Consider the following 19,431-nt stretch of genomic DNA (forward strand, 5'->3'; position numbering starts at 1 on the left):
CCTTGTTCCTGCTCATATGAAAAAGAAGAGAACACAAAAGAAAATATGGAATCTTCTATGTCACAGTACAGAGATTCCTTATGCAAGTGTAAGAAGAGAAGAATATGAGAAGGGGAAGAGAAAAACTCGAACACAAAGAGGGAGATGGGGTTCGAATTTTGGGTGGAAAAGAAGTGTTAGAAGATGAATAAATAAATAGAAGGAGATGAGAAAGAGAAGAATTCGAAAATTAAATAAAATTAAAATTAAAATTAAAATTCGAAAATTTAAAAATTGAAATTAAATTAAAATTTTAAAACAATTAATTAATTAAAAAGGAATTTTGAAAAAAGTGGGGAGGTGATTTTCGAAAATTAAAGAGAGAATTAGTTAGGTAGTTTTGAAAAAGATAAGAATCAAACAAAAAGATAAGATTAATTGAAAAAGATTTGAAAATCAATTTTGAAAAGATAAGAGGTTAGAAAATATTTTGAAATTGATTTTGAAAAAGATGTGATTGACATTTATTTTGAAAAATATTTGAAAATTTAAAAAGATTTGATTTTGAAAATTAAAGTTGATTACTTGACTAACAAGAAACAAAAAGATATGATTTTAAAATTTAAAGATTGAATCTTTCTTACTAGGCAAGTAACAAACTTACTATTTTTTGAATCAATCACATTAATTGTTAGTGAAGATTTTGAAAATAAATTTTGAAAATTTCGAAATTATGTAAGAAAAATGAAAAAGATTTGATTTTTGAAAAAGATTTGAAAAAGATAGAATTTTAAAATGAAAATTTATTTGACTCATAAGAAACAATTGAATTTTAAAGATTTTTGAAAAAGTCAACTCAAATTTTCGAATTTTTATGAGAAGAAAAAGGGAAAGATATTTTTTATTTTTGAATTTATTTATGATGAAAGTGAAAAACAATGAAAAGACTCACAACATAAAAATTATGAATCAAAACACATAATGCATGCAAGAACACTATGAATGTCAAGATGAACACCAAGAACACTTTGAATGTCAAAAATGAACATCAAGAACTTATTTTTGAAAATTTTTAAGAAAAGAAAATCATGCAAGACACCAAACTTAGAAATTTCAAACTTTAGACGCTAACAAATTGAAAATGCATATGAAAAACACCATATAACACAAAACAATAAAATATGAAGATCAAACAAGAAAATTCATCAAGAACAACTTGAAGATCATGAAGAATGGAATGCATGAATTTTTGAAAAATGCAAGAAACATAGAAACATGCAATTGACACAAACTTAAAAATTGACACTAGACTCAAACAAGAAACATCAAATAAGGATTTCAAAATTTTTAATATGAATTCCAGGAATCAAGCAATGTTAGTCTAAAGCTCCGGTCCAGGAATTAGACATGGCAAACTAGCCAGCCAAGCTTTCAGTGAAAGCTCCGGTCCAAAACACTAGACATGGCCAGCCAAGCTTCAGCGGATATAAATCAGTCATACGACAGCTGATACTTCAATTAACTTGCCTCTATGCTGATGGGTGGAAGCCCTAGTCCAAATGAATTAGACATGGCTTTACAGCCAGCCATGCTTCAACATGCTTCATGAAACTCTAGAATTCATTCTTAAAAATTCTGAAGCCATAGAATAATTTATTTTCATAAATTTTTTTTTTCGAAAATAAAATAAAATTAATAAAAACAAAAAGCTTTAAAATTAAAATAAAATTACCTAATCTGAGCAACAAGATGAACCTTCAGTTGTCCAAACTCGAACAATCCCCGGCAACGGCGCCAAAAACTTGGTGCACGAAATCGTGATCGTTCATTCCTTGGTAACGGCGCTGAAACCTCAATATGTGCGTTTATAATCTTAATTCTTCGTCACATCTTCGCACAACTAACCAGCAAGTGCACTGGGTCGTCCAAGTAATAAACCTTACGTGAGTAAGGGTCGATCCCACGGAGATTGTTGGTATGAAGCAAGCTATGGTCATCTTGTAAATCTCAGTCAGGCGGATTCAAATGGTTATGGAGATTTAATAATTAAAATATAAATAAAACATAAAATAGGATAGAGATACTTATGTAATTCATTGGTGAGAATTTCAGATAAGTGTATGGAGATGCTTTGTTCCTTCTGTCTCTCTGCTTTCCTGCTGTCTTCATTCAATTATTCCTACTTCCTTCCATGGCAAGCTGTATGTTAGGCATCACCGTTGTCAATGGCTACATCCCGTCCTCTCAGTAAAAATGGTCCAAATGCTCTGTCACAGCACGGCTAATCATCTGTAGGTTTTCGATCATACTGGAATAGGATTTACTATCCTTTTGCGTCTGTCACTACGCTCAGTACTTGCGAGTTTGAAGCTCGTCACAGCCATCCCTTCTTGGATCCTACTCGGAATACCACAGACAAGGTTTAGACTTTTCGAATCTCAAGAATGGTCGTCCATGGGTTCTAACTTATACCACGAAGACTCTGATCTCACGATCAGGAGGCTTAGATATACACATTCAAGCTTGTTTGCATGTAGAACAGAAGTGGTTGTCAAGCACGCGTTCATAGGTGAGAATGGTGATGAGCGTCACATAATCATCACATCCATCATGTTCTTGGGAGTGAATGAATATCTTAGAATAGGAATAAGCTTGATTAAATGGAAAATAGTAGTAATTGCATTAATTCATGAGGAACAGCAGAGCTCCACACCTTAATCTATAGTGTGTAGAAACTCTACCGTTGAAAATACATAAGAACAAGGTCTAGGCATGGCCGAGAGGCCAGCCCCCTAGACGTGATCAATATGATCCAAAGATAAACTAAGAATGCATAAGATGGTCAAAAAGAGAGACGTCTAATATAATAGTAAAAGGTCCTATTTATATCAGACTAGTTACTAGGGTTACAGAAATAAGTAAATGATGTAGCAATCCACTTCCGGGGCCCACTTTGGTGTGTGCTTGGGATGAGCTTGAAGATTTCACGTGGAGAGGTCTTTCTTGGAGTTAAACGCAAGTTTGTAACGTGTTTCTGGCGTTTAACTCTGCTTTGCAACCTGTTTCTGGCGTTTGACTCCAGAATTGGGCAGAGAGCTGGCGTTCAACGCCAGTTTGCGTCATCTAAACTCGGGCAAAATATGGACTATTATATATTTCTGGAAATCCCTGGATGTCTACTTTCCAACGCAATTGAGAGCGCACCATTTGGAGTTCTGTAGCTCCAGAAAATCCATTTCGAGTGCAGCTAGGACAGAATCCAACAGCATCAGCAGTCCTTTGTCAGCCTCTGAATCAGATTTTTGCCCAGGTCCCTCAATTTTAGCCAGAAAATACCTGAAATCATAGAAAAACACACAAACTCATAGTAAAGTCCAGAAATGTGAATTTTGATTAAAAACTAATAAAAATATAATAAAAACTAACTAAAACATACTAAAAACAATGCCAAAAAGCGTATAAATTATCCGCTCATCAACCCTGCATTGGCAGAGGTGAATTACATGGGAGAACCCTATGGAAACACATATAATCCTTCATGGAGAAATCATCCAAATTTCTCATGGAAGGATCAACAGAAGCCTCAACAAGGCTTCAACAATAATGGTGAAAGAAATAGGTTTAGCAATAGCAAGCCTTTTCCATCATCTTCTCAGCAACAAACAGAGAATTCTGAACAAAGCCATTATGGCCTGGCTACCACAGTCTCTGATCTATCCAAGACCACACTAAGTTTCATGAATGAAATAAGGTCCTCTATTAGAAGTTTGGAGGCACAGGTGGGTCAGCTGAGTAAGAAGATTACTAAAACTCCTCCCAGTACTCTCCCAAGCAATACAGAAGAAAATCCCAAGAGATAGTGCAAGGCCATAACTATGACCAATTTTGGCCGAACCTAGAGAGAGTGAGGAGGACGTGAGTCCCAGTGAGAAAAGCCTCATGTGATGTCCTCTGAACAGAAAGGAGTTTCCCTTTGATGAACCAAAGGAATCTGAGGCTCATGCAGAGACCATAGAGATTCCATTGAACTTCCTTCTGCCATTCATGAGCTCGGATGAATATTCTTCCTCTGAAGAGGATGAAGACATCAATGAAGAGCAAGTTGCTAAGTATCTAGGAGCAATCATAAAGCTGAATGCCAAGTTGTTTGGTAATGAGACTTGGGAGGATGAACCCCCCTTGTTCACCAACGAACTGAGTGCATTAATGAGGCAGACATTACCTCAAAAGAAACCGGATCCCGGGAAATTCTTCATACCTTGTACCATAGGCACGATGACCTTTGAGAAGGCTCTGTGTGACCTGGGGTCAGGGATAAACCTCATGCCACTCTCTGTAATGGAGAAACTGGGAATCTTTAAGGTACAAGCTGCAAGAATCTCACTAGAGATGGTAGACAAATCAATGAAACAGGCTTATGGACTAGTAGAGGATGTGCTAGTAAAGTTTGAAGGCCTTTACATCCCTGCTAATTTCATAATCCTAGACACTGGGAAGGATGAGGATGAATCCATCATCCTTGGCAGACCCTTTCTAGCCATAGCAAAAGCTGTGATTGATGTTGACAGAGAAGATTTGGTCCTTCAGTTGAATGAAGACTACCTTGTATTTAAGACTCAAGGTTCTCCTTCTGTAACCATGGATAGGAAGCATGAAAAGCTTTTCTCAATACATAGTCAAACAAAACCCCCACATTCAAACTCTAAGTTTGGTGTTGGGAGGCCACAACCAAACTCTAAGTTTGGTGTTGAGAGGCCACAACCCTGCTCTGATTATCTGTGAGACTCCATGAGAGCTCACTGTCAAGCTATTGACATTAAAGAAGCGCTTATTGGGAGGCAACCCAATGTTATTTAATTATCTCTATTTATTTTCCATTATTATTTTATGTTTTCTTTAGGTTGATGATCATGTGAAGTCACAAAAACAACTGAAAAATCAAAAACAGAATAAAAACATCATGAAAAATAGCTCACCCTGGAGGAAGAGCTTACTGGCGTTTAAACGCCAGTAAGAGTAGCAGAATGGGCGTTAAACGCCCAGTCTGGCACCATTCTAGGCGTTTAACGCCAGAAACAGGCACCAGACTGGCATTTAACGCTAGAAACAGGCACCAGACTGGCGTTTAACGCCAGAAACAGGCACCAGACTAGCGTTTAACGCTAGAACAGAGCATCAAGTTGGCGTTTAACGCCAAGAAAGGGAGAAAAACTGGCGTTAAATGCCAGAAACAAGCAGCAATCTGGCGTTTAACGCCAGAATTGCACTCTAAGGGCGTTTTGCACGCCTAATTGGAGCAGGGATGCTAAGTCCTTGACCCCTCAGGATCTGTGGATCCCACAGGATCCCCACCTACCTCAACTCACTCTCTCTCTTCTTCTCACCTCCATATCTCTTCTCCAAATATCCTTCACCAATCAAATCCATCCACTCTTCCCCAAAAAAAAAACCCCACCTACCTCTAAATTCAAAACCTTTCCCTCCCAACCCCAACCCTAATCCACGAAACCTAACCCTCCCCTCACCCCTATATAAACCCCTCCACACTCCTTCATTTTCACACATTACAACCACTACTTTTACCCCTTGGCCGAATACACTCTCCCCCTCCATCTCCTCTATTTCTTCTTCTTCTACTACTTTATTTTTTCTTTTGCTCGAGGATGAGCAAACCTTTTAAGTTTGGTGTGGTAAAAGCACTGCTTTTTATTTTTCCATAACCATTAATAGAACCTAAGGCCAGAGAAACCTCAAGAAAGAGGAAAGGGAAGGAAATTGCTTCCACCTCTGAGTCATGGGAGATGGAAAGATTTATCTCAAAGGTCCATCAAGACCACTTCTATGAAGTTGTGGCCAAGAAAAAAGTGATCCCTGAGGTCCCTTTTAAGCTCAAAAAGGGCGAATATCCAGAGATCCGACAAGAGATTAGAAGAAGAGGATGGGAAGTTCTCTCCAATCCTATTCAACAAGTCAGAATCTTAATGGTTCAAGAGTTCTATGCAAACGCATGGATCACTAGGAACCATGATCAAAGTATGAACCCAAATCCAAAGAATTGGCTTACAATAGTTCGGGGGAAATACTTAGATTTCAGTTCGAAAAATGTAAGGTTGGTGTTCAACTTGCCACTGATGCAAGAAAACGCACACCCCTACACTAGAAGGGTCAACTTTGATCAAAGGTTGGACCAAGTCCTCATGGACATATGTGTGGAAGGAGCTCAATGGAAAGTTGACTCAAGAGGCAAACCGGTTCAATTGAGAAGACCGGACCTTAAGCCTGTAGCTAGAGGATGGTTGGAGTTCATCCAATGCTCTATCATTCCCACTAGCAACCGATCTGAAGTAACTGTGGATCGGGCCATCATAATCCATAGTATCATGATTGGGGAGGAAGTGGAAGTTCATGAGATTATACCTCAAGAACTCTACAAGGTGGCTGACAAGTCCTCCACTTTGGCAAGGTTAGCCTTCCCTCACCTCATTTGTCACCTCTGCAATTCAGCTGGAATTGCCATAGAGGAAGACACCCTCATTGATGAGGACAAGCCCATCACTAAGAAAAGGATGGAGCAAACAAGAGAGCCCACTCATGGACCTCAACAAGAGCATGAGGAAATTCCTCATCATGAAATCCCTGAGATGCCTCAAGGGATGCACTTTCCTCCACAAAACTATTGGGAGCAAATTAACACCTCCCTAGGAGAATTAAGTTCCAACATAGGACAACTGAGGGTGGAGCACCAAGAGTACTCCATCATTCTCCATGAGATTAGAGATGATCAAAGAGCTCTGAGGGAGGAGCAATAAAGGCAAGGAAGAGACATAGAGGAGCTCAAGAACACCATTGGTTCTTCAAGAGGAAGAAGACGCCACCCCCACTAAGGTGGACCCATTCCTTAATCTCCTTGTCTATTTAATTTTTCTGTTTTCATTCTCTATGCTTTAATTTTATTTATGTTTGTGTCTTACTACACGATCATTAGTGTTTAGTGTCTATGCCTTAAAGCTATGAATGTCCTATGAATCCATCACCTTTCTTAAATAAAAAATGTTCTAAAAGTAAAAGAACAAGAAGTACATGAATTTCGAATTCATCCTTGAGGTTAGCTTAATCATTTTGATGTGGTGGAAACACTTTTTGTTTTCTGAATGAATGCTTGAACAGTGCATATTTTTGAATTTGTTGTTTATGAATGTTAAATTTGTTGGCTCTTGAAAGAATGATGAAAAAGGAGAAATGTTATTGATAATCTGAAAAATCATAAAATTGATTATTGAAGCAAGAAAAAGCAGTGAAAAACAAAGGCTTGCAAAGAAAATGGCGAAAAAAAAGAAAAAAAAAAGAGAAAGAGAAAGAAAAAGCAAGCAGAAAAAGCCAAGAGCTCTTTAAACCAAAAGGCAAGAGCAAAAAGTCAATAAACCCTTTAAACCAAAAGGCAAGGGTAAAAAGGATCCAAGGCTTTGAGCATCAGTGGATAGGAGGGCCCAAAGGAATAAAATCCTGGCCTAAGTGGCTAAACCAAGCTGTCCCTAACCATGTGCTTGTGGCGTGAAGGTGTCAAGTAAAAAGCTTGAGACTGAGCGGTTAAAGTCATGATCCAAAGCAAAAAGAGTGTGCTTAAGAACTCTGGACACCTCTAATTGGGGACTCAAGCAAAGCTGAGTCACAATCTGAAAAGGTTCACCCAGTTATGTGTCTGTGGCATTTATGTATCCGGTGGTAATACTGGAAAACAAAGTGCTTAGGGCCACGGCCAAGACTCATAAAGTAGCTGTGTTCAAGAATCAACATACTAAACTAGAAAAATCAATAACACTATCTAAATTCTGAGTTCCTATAGATGCCAATCATTCTGAACTTCAAAGGATAAAGTGAGATGCCAAAACTGTTCAGAGGCAAAAAAGCTACTAGCCCCGCTCATCTAATTGGAGCTAAGTTTCATTGATATTTTGGAATTTAATAGTATATTCTCTTCTTTTTATCCTATTTTATTTTCAGTTTCTTGGGGACAAGCAACAATTTAAGTTTGGTGTTGTGATGAGCGGATAATTTATACGCTTTTTGGCATTGTTTTTAGGTAATTTTTTGTATGTTTTAGTTACTTTTTATTATATTTTTATTAGTTTTTAAATAAAAATCACATTTCTGGACTTTACTATGAGTTTGTGTGTTTTTCTGTGATTTTAGGTATTTTCTGGCTGAAATTGAGGGACTTGAGCAAAAATCTGATTCAGAGACTGAAGAAGGACTGCAGATGCTGTTGGATTCTGACCTCCCTGCACTCGAAATGGATTTTCTGGAGCTACAGAAACCCAATTGGCGCGCTCTTAATTGCTTGGAAAGTAGACATATGGGGCTTTCCAGCAATATATAATAGTCCATACTTTGCCCGAGTTTTGACGATGCAAACTAGCGTTCAAACGCCAACTTCCTGCCTTATTCTGAAGTTAAACGCCAGAAACAGGTTGCAAACCAGAGTTAAATGCCAGAAACAGGCTACAACCTGGCGTTTAACTCCAATAAGAGTCTCTACACATGAAAGCTTCAATGCTCAGCCCAAGCACACACCAAGTGGGCCCGGAAGTGGATTTCTGCACCAATTACTCATTTTCTGTAACCCTAGCTACTAGTTTAGTATAAAAACTACTTTTAGTGATTTATTTCACTTCTTTGGATCATTTTTAAGCCTATCTTTGTATAACTTTTGAACTTTGATCATGTTTTGGGGGCTGGCCTCACGGCCATTCTTGGACCTTGTTCTTATGTATTTTTCACGGTGGAGTTTTTACACCCCATAGATTAAGGTGTGGAGCTCTGCTGTTCCTCATGAATTAATGCGAAGTACTATTATTTTTCTATTCAATTCAAGCTTATTCTTATTCTAAGATATTCATTCGCACTCAAGAATATGATGAATGTGATGATTATGTGACGCTTATTACCATTCTCACTCATGAACGCGTGCCTGACAACCACTTCCGTTCTACATGAAGACAAGCTAGAATGAGTATCTCTTAGATATCTAATACAGGGGACCGAGTCCGAGATATTAGAGTCTTCATGGTATAAGCTAGAATCAATTGGCAGCATTCTTGATATCTGAAAAGTCTAAACCTTGTCTGTGGTATTCCGAGTAGGATCTGGGATGGGATGACTGTGACGAGCTTCAAAATCGCGAGTATTGGGCGTAGTGACAGACACAAAAGGATCAATGGATCCTATTCCTACATGATCAAGAACCGACAGATGATTAGCCGTGCGGTGACAGCGCATTTCGGACCATTTTCACTGAGAGGACGGACGGTAGCCATTGACAACGGTGATCCTCCAACATACAGCTTGCCATGGAAAGGAGTATGAATGATTGAATGGAGGCAGTGGGAAAGCAGAGATTCAGAAAGAATAAAGCATCTCCATACGCTTATCTGAAATTCTCACCAATGAATTACATAAGTATCTCTATCCTATTTTCTGTTTTAATTATATTTTAATTATCAAAATCTCATAACCATTTGAATCCGCCTGACTGAGATTTACAAGATGACCATAGCTTGCTTCAAGTCGACAATCTCCGTGGGATCGACCCTTACTCACATAAGGTTTATTACTTGGACGACCTAGTGCACTTGCTGGTTAGTTGTGCGGAGTTGTGAAAAGGAATTGAGATTATGAACGTGCGCACCAAGCTTTTGGTGACATTGAAGATCGCAATTCTGTGCACCAGTGGCTCTCTTCCAATTCAATCTCTTCTTCATTGTTCACCAAGGGCATGGGAGGTTGTGCATCATCTTCTTTGATCTCAATTTTAAGCACAATGGGAGAGGATTCAATTGTGGATAAGAAATTCTCAATGATTGAATCCATCTCTTGATCAACCTCTTCCAATCTTTCATCATTCGTACTATGCCTTGGAGGTTGCGCATTATCCTCCTCAACACCAAATTTAAGCTCATTAGAAGAAGGTTCAACAACTTCCACAAGATCATCAACAATATCACTTGGTGTGGAAGTGTTCTCAAGCTTGAAATCCACCTCTTGTTTAACTTACTCTAACTCTTCAACCACTTCTTCTTCTTCAACAATCTTTTCCTCCTTCACTTGTTGCAAGACATGCCCCATCTCCTTGTCCTCATGTTGGAATTCCAAAATCTCCTTCATACTCCTCTCTTCGGTTGATTTCTCACATTCATCCGTGGAGGTACTTTGCTTGTTGCATGAGTCCAAGGCGGCTTTAATTTTGGCAAGGTTAGCCTCGATAGTTTCATTCATCTTTTGGGCTTCCTCTTGCTCCTTTTGACGGATTATTGCTTGAAGCCGATCTATTGCTTCCTTGAGACAATCCATTGGCTCTTGTTACACTTGGCTAGTATAACTAGGATCATATTGCTTTGGATTGATGGATATGGGTATTCTTCCATAGAGGGTTATGGTGGAAAGGAGAATTCATTTTGTGGTTGAAAGTTATCATACATGGGAGGTGATTCATCTTGGTAAGGATAGTGAGATGGTGGTTCTTGAGGGTATTGGTGGTGGAATTGGGGTGGTTCTACATATGGTTCATATGGCTCATAAGGTGGTTGGTATGGTGGATAAGGATTAGGGTCATATGGAGGTATTTGGTGAGAAGGGGCTTGTGAGTAAGGTGGTTCAAAATTATGTTGAGGAGGTGGTTCATAGGCATATGGTGGTGGTTGTTGACAATCACAATAAGGGTCACCACATCCATTAGATTGATATGCATTAGGATTGGAATTATACCCATAAGAATCCGGGGAGGTTGTTGTTGCCAAGAAGGTTGATCAATCCCTTAAGGCTCCTCTCATCTTTGATGGTTCCATCATTGATGCATGTTATCATTGTAGCTCCCATTCCCTACAACATAATTTGAACCAAACTCATAGCCAAAGTGGTGAGAAATCATAATAGCAAATAAAAACAAAAGCTAACAAAAATAAGCAACAAAGTCCTAAAGCTAACAAAAACTAACAAATAAGCAAAAGACAAACATATTCACAATATTCACAATAGCCAATAATATAACACCATTGCAATTCTCCAGCAACGGCGCCATTTTGATGATAAGAAATTTGTCGTGTCGGTCTAGAATTTCTCTTATAGAAATAAGAACTTCGTTGTAAGCATAGCTCCAAACCAACAAACAATTCTCACATCAAAAATTTTGGTTGTCACAAGTACAAACCCCAATAAAATTTAACCGAAGTATTTAAACCTCGGGTCGTCTCACAAGGAATTGTAATGAAGTGCTCAATTATTGGCTATGAAGATGCAAGGGGGTTTGATTTTTAATTGGCAAGAAAATAAATGGGCAAGAAAATATAAAAGCAAGAAAGCAAACAACAAGAACTAATAAAATAAAGAAAAGAACTCTTGGCTAGACATAGGTAATTGAGATCACCATTCTTGGCTAGACATAGGTAATTGAGATCACCATTCTTGTCTACATACCAAATATTGATAATTGTGAGGGACCAACCTATTAAGTCTACCTCCAAAAGCTTTAAGTACGTAATATCTACTCTTAAGCTTGAAGTATGTCAAATAGGTTTGATCACATCAACCCATAAGTCCCAACTTATCTACTAATTAGATTAGTAGTAGGTTAGTATCAATGGGTATCAAATTGATCACCAAGGGTTCTCAAATCACCAATTCAATGAGACCTAATGACTCAAGGTCACTCAATTCCCTTAGTCTAGGCCAAGAGTAAAGAAAACTACTCAAAATTTAGAGAAAACATTTCATCAAACATCTAGAGTGCAATAAAAGTAAATATCACAAAATGCAAGAATTGACAAAATCCATAACTAACATAAGCAAGAAATCAACAATAACAATCAAGATCAACATAAAAGAGACATGGGAACATAAAATTGCATTGAAAGAAAATGGAAATCCAACAAGGGTTCATAAACATAAAAGTAACAAAATAAGGGAAATAAACAAGTAAAACTAGAAGAGCAAAGATGTAATAAAAGAAATTAAGAAAGAAAACTAAATCAAAACAAGAATTGAAAGTTGGATCTAAGAGAATTAAACCTAAACTTGAAAAGTTGTTTGATAGGGCGGATTAGAGGTTCCTAAAGCATTCTTTGGTTAGTTTTGGCTTTCCCTCTTCTATTGTTTCCTTAATTATGTCTTGCGGCCAAGCATCTTCTCTATCAATTCTTTGGAATGGCAACAAGTTAAAGGGTTTTGCCCCTCGTAGGGGTCTTTATCAAGGAGATCCTATGTCTTCTATGTCTCTTTATCACCAAGTAGGTTTTTAATGATCTATGGAAGCTAGTTGTTGTGTCTAGAAGGGGTCTGCATATCTCCTACCTAATATTCGTAGATAATATCCTGTTATTTTGTAAAACTTCCTAAGCTTAGGTTCGATTGGTTATGGATGTGCTTCACAAATTTTGTCTTACATTTGGAATGAAAGTGAATGTGGAGAAGTCCAAAGTCCTTTGCTTGCGTAGTGTGTCAAATAAAATAAGGGAAAGTTCACATGCGTCTAAACAAAATTAACTCAAGAAAATAATTGTTTGTCTAGTTGGACAAGGAAATGTGGGGACTTTATGTTATCAAGTCTGTAGTGTCTTCTATTCCTATATATCACATGCAAGTGTCTTCCTTTCCTGATTATGTGTGCAAACGGATCAACTCGATGATGGATCAATTTTTGTGGAAAGACAATATTAACGGTAGGGGTCTTAGTTTGGTTAACTGGGAGACGGTTGTAACTCCTAAGAAATCTCCAAGTCCAAACAAAAACAATGAGCCTTCTACTACACAGGGTCCAGAACCATCATTTAAAGCCCTTGACATACCCTCTCAACCTTCTGATACTAACCTTGCTGAACTGGTTGCCGTTTTAACTCGGATTGTTCAAGAAGACAAAGTACCAATTTCAACTCCACCTTCTACAGGCCCTTTTACATCCAGCCTTCCTTTAAAACTCAATCGACACACCCGCAAACAATTGAACACTCTTCTTAAGCTCTTAGTGCACGAAATCACAATCACACTTTTGCAATTCCGCACAACTAACCAGTAAGTGCACTGGGTCATCCAAGTAATACCTTACGTGAGTAAGGGTCGATCCCACGGAGATTGTCGGCTTGAAGCAAGCTATGGTTATCTTGTAACTCTTAGTCAGGATATCAATAATTCTCAGATTTAATTGTAAAAAGTAAAAGAACATGAAATAAATACTTGTTTTGCAGTAATGGAGAACAGGTTGAGGTTTTGGAGATGCTATATCTTCTGAATCTCTACTTTCCTACTGTCTTCTTCTTCATGCACGCAAGGCTCCTTCCATGGCAAGCTGTATGTTGGGTTTCACCGTTGCCAATGGCTACCTCCCGTCCTCTCAGTGAAAATGTTCAACGCACGCTGTCACCGCACGGCTAATCATCTGTCGGTTCTCGATCATACTGGAATAGGATCCAATGATCCTTTTGCGTCTGTCACTACGCCCAACACTTGCGAGTTTGAAGCTCGTCACAGCCATCTGGTGCACGAAATTGTGATCACTACAACTCAAATAATCCCTAGTAATGGCTCCAAAGACTTGGTGCTCAATACCATGGCATAAACACAACTCCGCACAACTAACCAGCAAGTGCACTGGGTCGTCCAAGTAATAAACCTTACGCGAGTAAGGGTCGATCCCACGGAGATTGTTGGTATGAAGCAAGCTATGGTCACCTTGTAAATCTTAGTCAGGCAGACTCAAATGGGTATAGATGATGAATAAAACATAAAGATAAAGATAGAGATACTTATGTATATCATTGGTGAGAGCTTCAGATAAGCGTATGAAGATGCTTTCCCTTCCGTCTCTCTGCTTTCCTAATGTCTTCATCCAATCCTTCTTACTCCTTTCCATGGCAAGCTTATGCAAGGGTTTCACCGTTGTCAGTGGCTACCTCTCATCCTCTCAGTGAAAACGTTCCTATGCTCTGTCACAGCATGGCTAATCATCTGTCGGTTCTCGGTCAGGCCGGAATAGAATCCATTGATTCTTTTGCGTCTGTCACTAACGCCCCGCCTGCTAGGAGTTTGAAGCACGTCACAGTCATTCAATCATTGAATCCTACTCAGAATACCACAGACAAGGTTAGACCTTCCGGATTCTCTTGAATGCCACCATCAGTTCTTGCCTATACCACGAAGATTCAGGTTATAGAATCCAAGAGATATCCACCCAATCTAAGGTAGAACGGAGGTGGTTGTCAGTCACACGTTCATAGGTGAGAATGATGATGAGTGTCACGGATCATCACATTCATCAAGTTGAAGAACAAGTGATATCTTGGACAAAGAACAAGCGGAATTGAATAGAAGAACAATAGTAATTGCATTAATACTCGAGGTACAGCAGAGCTCCACACCTTAATCTATGGTGTGTAGAAACTCCACCGTTGAAAATACATAAGTGATAGTGTGATCATTGGTTTCGGCCCCAGAGAGGGAACCAGAAGAACCAAGATGAAAATACAATAGTAAAAGGTCCTATATATAGAGAACTAGTAGCCTAGCGTGTACAGAGATGAGTAAATGACATAAAAATCCACTTCCGGGCCCACTTGGTGTGTGCTTGGGCTGAGTATTGAAGCATTTTCGTGTAGAGACTCTTCTTGGAGTTAAACGCCAGCTTTTATGCCAGTTTGGGCGTTTAACTCCCATTTTGGTGCCAGTTCCGGCGTTTAACGCTGGGAATTCTGAAGGTGACTTTGAACGCCGGTTTGGGCCATCAAATCTTGGGCAAAGTATGGACTATCAAATATTGCTGGAAAGCCCAGGATGTCTACTTTCCAAAGCCGTTGAGAGCGCTCCAATTGGGCTTCTGTAGCTCCAGAAAATCCACTTCGAGTGCAGGGAGGTCAGAATCCAACAGCATCTGCAGTCCTTTTCAGTCTCTGAATCAGATTTTTGCTCAGGTCCCTCAATTTCAGCCAGAAAATACTTGAAATCACAGAAAAACACACAAACTCATAGTAAAGTCCAGAAAAGTGAATTTTAACTAAAAACTAATAAAAATATACTAAAAACTAACTAAATCTTACTAGAAACATACTAAAAACAATGCCAAAAAGCGTACAAATTATCCGCTCATCACAACACCAAACTTAAATTGTTGCTTGTCCCCAAGCAACTGAAAATCAAATAAGATAAAAAGAAGAAAATATACTATAGATTCCAAATTATCAATGAAACTTAGCTCCAAATTAGATGAGCGGGACTAGTAGCTTTTTGCCTCCGAACAGTTTTGGCATCTCACTTTATCCTTTGAAATTCAGAATGATTGGCTTCTTTAGGAACTCAGAATCCAGATAGTGTTATTGATTCTCCTAGTTAAGTATGATGATTCTTGAACACAGCTACTTATTGAGTCTTGGCCGTGGCCCAAAGCACTCTGTCTTCCAGTATTACCACCGGATACATACATGCCACAGACACATAATTGGGTGAACATTTTCAGATTGTGACTCAGCTTTGCTAGAGTCCCCAATTAGAGGTGTCCAGGGTTCTTAAGCACACTCTTTTTGCCTTGGATCACAACTTTATTTCTTTCTTTTTCTTTCTTTTTCTCTTTCTCTTTTTTTTTTCATTTTTCTCCTTCTTTTTTTTTTTTTTTGTATTCACTGCTTTTTCTTGCTTCAAGAATCATTTTTATGATTTTTCAGATCTGCAGTAACATGTCTCCTTTTTCATCATTCTTTCAAGAGCCAACAATTTTAACATTCATGAACAATAAATTCAAAAGGCATATGCACTGTTCAAGCATACATTCAGAAAACAAAAAGTATTGTCACCACATCAAACTAATTAAGCTAGTTTTAAAGATGAATTCGAAATCCTGTACTTCTTGTTCTTTTGTAATAAAAACAGTTTTCTTTTAAGAAAGGTGATGGATTCATAGGACATTCATAACTTTAAGGCATAGACACTAAGACACTAATGATCATAAGACACAAACATGGATAAACATAAAGCATAATTTTCGAAAAACAGAAAAATAAAGAACAAGGAGATTAAAGAACGGGTCCACCTTAGTGATGGCGGCTTGTTCTTCCTCTTGAAGGCCTTATAGAGTGCTTGAGCTCCTCAATGTCTCTTCCTTGTCTTTTTTGCTCCTCTCTCATGATTTTTTGATCTTCTCTAATTTCATGGAGGAGGATGGAATGTTCTCGGTGCTCCACCCTTAGTTGTCCCATGTTGGAACTCAATTCTCCTAGGGAGGTGTTTAGTTGCTCCCAATAGTCTTGTGGAGGAAAGTGCATCCCTTGAGGCATCTCAGGGATCTCTTGATGAGAGGGGTCTCTTGTTTGCTCCATCCTTTTCTTAGTGATGGGCTTGAAGTTATGCCTTCTCAGTTGAACCGGCTTCCCTCTTGAGTTTCTCTTCCATTGAGTGCCCTCTTCACAAATGTTTATGAGGACTTGGTCCAACCTTTGATCAAAGTTGACCCTTTTTGAGTTTGAAAGGGATCTCAGGGATCACCTTTTTCAAGGCCACAACTTCATAGAAGTGGTCTTGATGCACCCTTGAGATGAATCTCTCCATCTCCCATGACTCGGAGGTGAAAGCTTTTGCCTCCCCTTTCCTCTTTTTAGAGGTTTCTCCGGCCTTAGATGCCATAAATGGTTATGGAAAAACAAAAAGCAATGCTTTTACCACACCAAACTTAAAAGGTTTGCTCGTCCTCGAGCAAAAGAAGAAAGAATAGAGGAGAAGAAGAAGAAAATGGAGGAGATGGAGGAGGTTGTGTGGTTTTATGAAGGATGGATGTGAGTGGTGAAGAGAAATATGGGATTTGATAGGTGAAGGGTTGGTGGGGATCCTGTGGGGTCCACAGATCCTGAGGTGTCAAGGAAAAGTCATCCCTGCACCAAATGGCATGCAAAATCACGTTTTGAGCCAATTCTGGCGTTAAACGCCGGGCTGGTGCCCATTTCTGGCGTTTAACACCAGGTTCTTGCCCTTTCCTGGCGTTTAACGCCAGTCTGGTGCCCCTTTCTAGCGTTAAACGCCCAGAATGGTGACAGACTGGGCGTTAAACGCCCAACTGCTAGCCTCACTGGCGTTTAAACGCCAGTGAGTTCTTCCTCCAGGGTGTGCTGTTTTTCTTCCTGTTTTTCATTCTGTTTTTGCTTTTTCAATTGATTTTGTGACTTCTTATGATCATCAACCTACAAAAACATAAAATAACAAAGGAAAATAGATAAAATATAATCATTGGGTTGCCTCCCAACAAGCGCTTCTTTAATGTCAGTAGCTTGACAGAGGGCTCTCATGGAGCCTCACAGATACTCAGAGCAATGTTGGAACCTCCCAACACCAAACTTAGAGTTTGAATGTGGGGGTTCAACACCAAACTTAGAGTTTGGTTGTGGCCTCCCAACACCAAACTTAGAGTTTGACTGTGGGGGCTCTGTTTGACTCTGATTTGAGAGAAGCTCTTCATGCTTCCTCTCCATGGTGATAGAGGGATATCCTTGAGCCTTAAACACATAGGATTTTTCATTCACTTGAATGATCAGTTCACCTCCATCAACATCAATCACAGTCTTTGCTGTGGCTAGGAAGGGTCTGCCAAGGATGATAGATTCATCCATGCACTTCCCAGTCTCTAGGACTATGAAATCAGTAGGGATGTAATGGTCCTCAACTTTCACCAAAATATCTTCTACAAGTCCATATGCTTGTTTCTTTGAATTGTCTGCCATCTCTAGTGAGATTCTTGCAGCTTGTACCTCAAAGATCCCTAGCTTCTCTATTACAGAGAGAGGCATGAGGTTTACACTTGACCCTAAGTCACACAGAGCCTTCTTGAAGGTCATGGTGCCTATGGTACAAGGTATGGAAAACTTCCCAGGATCTTGTCTCTTTTGAGGTAATTTCTGCCTAGACAAGTCATCCAGTTCTTTGGTGAGCAAAGGAGGTTCATCCTCCCAAGTCTCATTTCCAAATAACTTGTCATTTAGCTTCATAATTGCTCCAAGGTATTTAGCAACTTGCTCTTCAGTGACATACTCATCCTCTTCAGAGGAAGAATACTCATCAGAGCTCATGAATGGCAGAAGTAAATCCAATGGAATCTCTATGGTCTCATTTTGAGCCTCAGATTCCCATAGTTCCTCATTGGGGAACTCAGTGGAGGCTAGTGCACGCCCATTGAGGTCTTCCTCAGTGGCGTTCACTTCCTCTCCTTCCTCTCCAAATTCGGCCATGTTGATGGCCTTGCACTCTCCTTTTGGATTTTCTTCTGTATTGCTTGGAAGAGTACTAGGAGGGAGTTCAGTAATTTTCTTACTCAGCTGTCCCACTTGTGCCTCCAAGTTCCTAATGGAGGACCTTGTTTCAGTCATGAAACTTTGAGTGGTTTTGATTAGATCAGAGACCATGGTTGCTAAGTCAGAGGGGTTCTGTTTAGCATTCTCTGTCTGTTGCTGAGAAGATGATGGAAAAGGCTTGCCATTGCTAAACCTGTTTCTTCCACCATTATTGTTGTTGAAACCTTGTTGAGGTCTCTCTTGATTCTTCCATGAGAAATTTGGGTGATTTCTCCATGAAGAATTATAGGTGTTTCCATAGGGTTCTCCTAGGTAATTCACCTCTTCCATTGAAGGGTTCTCAGGATCATAGGCTTCTTCTTCAGAAGCATCCTTAGTACTGCTTGGTGCATTTTGCATTCCAGACAGACTTTGAGAAATCAAATTGACTTGTTGAGTCAATATCTTATTCTGAGCCAATATGGCATTCAGAGTATCAATCTCAAGAACTCCTTTCTTCTGATTAGTCCCATTGTTCACAGGATTCCTTTCAGAAGTGTACATGAATTGGTTATTTGCAACCATTTCAATTAGCTCTTGAGCCTCTGTAGGCGTCTTCTTCAGATGAAGAGATCCTCCAGCAGAGCTATCTAAAGACATCTTGGACAGTTCAGAGAGACCATCATAGAAAATACCTATGATGCTCCATTCAGAAAGCATGTCAGAAGGACATTTTCTGATTAATTGTTTGTATCTTTCCCAAGCTTCATAGAGGGATTCTCCATCCTTCTGTCTGAAGGTTTGGACTTCCACTCTAAGCTTACTCAATTTTTGAGGTGGAAAGAACTTTGCCAAGAAGGCATTGATTAGCTTTTCCCAAGAGTCCAGGCTTTCTTTAGGTTGAGAGTCCAACCATGTCCTAGCTCTGTCTCTTACAGCAAAAGGGAATAGCATAAGTCTGTAGACCTCAGGGTCAATCCCATTAGTCTTGACAGTGTCACAGATTTGCAAGAACTCAGCTAAGAACTGATGAGGATCTTCCAATGGAAGTCCATGAAACTTGCAATTCTGTTGCATTAGAGAAACTAATTGAGGCTTAAGCTCAAAGTTGTTTGCTCTAATGGCAGGGATAGAGATGCTTCTCCCATAGAAGTCGGGAGTAGGT

General features: G+C 39.2%; 1 non-coding gene across 1 annotated transcript; it reads left to right on the forward strand.

Moving 5' to 3' along the window:
* The first annotated feature begins 18,980 nt into the window (after positions 1 to 18,980).
* Positions 18,981 to 19,088, forward strand: LOC130953749 (small nucleolar RNA R71). Its single transcript, XR_009075911.1, has one exon. It is a non-coding gene; the product is annotated as a small nucleolar RNA R71 (small nucleolar RNA).
* The last annotated feature ends 343 nt before the right edge of the window (positions 19,089 to 19,431 follow it).

The sequence above is a fragment of the Arachis stenosperma genome, chromosome 9, assembly GCF_014773155.1.
Source record: "Arachis stenosperma cultivar V10309 chromosome 9, arast.V10309.gnm1.PFL2, whole genome shotgun sequence".
NCBI classification, from domain to species: Eukaryota; Viridiplantae; Streptophyta; class Magnoliopsida; order Fabales; family Fabaceae; genus Arachis; species Arachis stenosperma.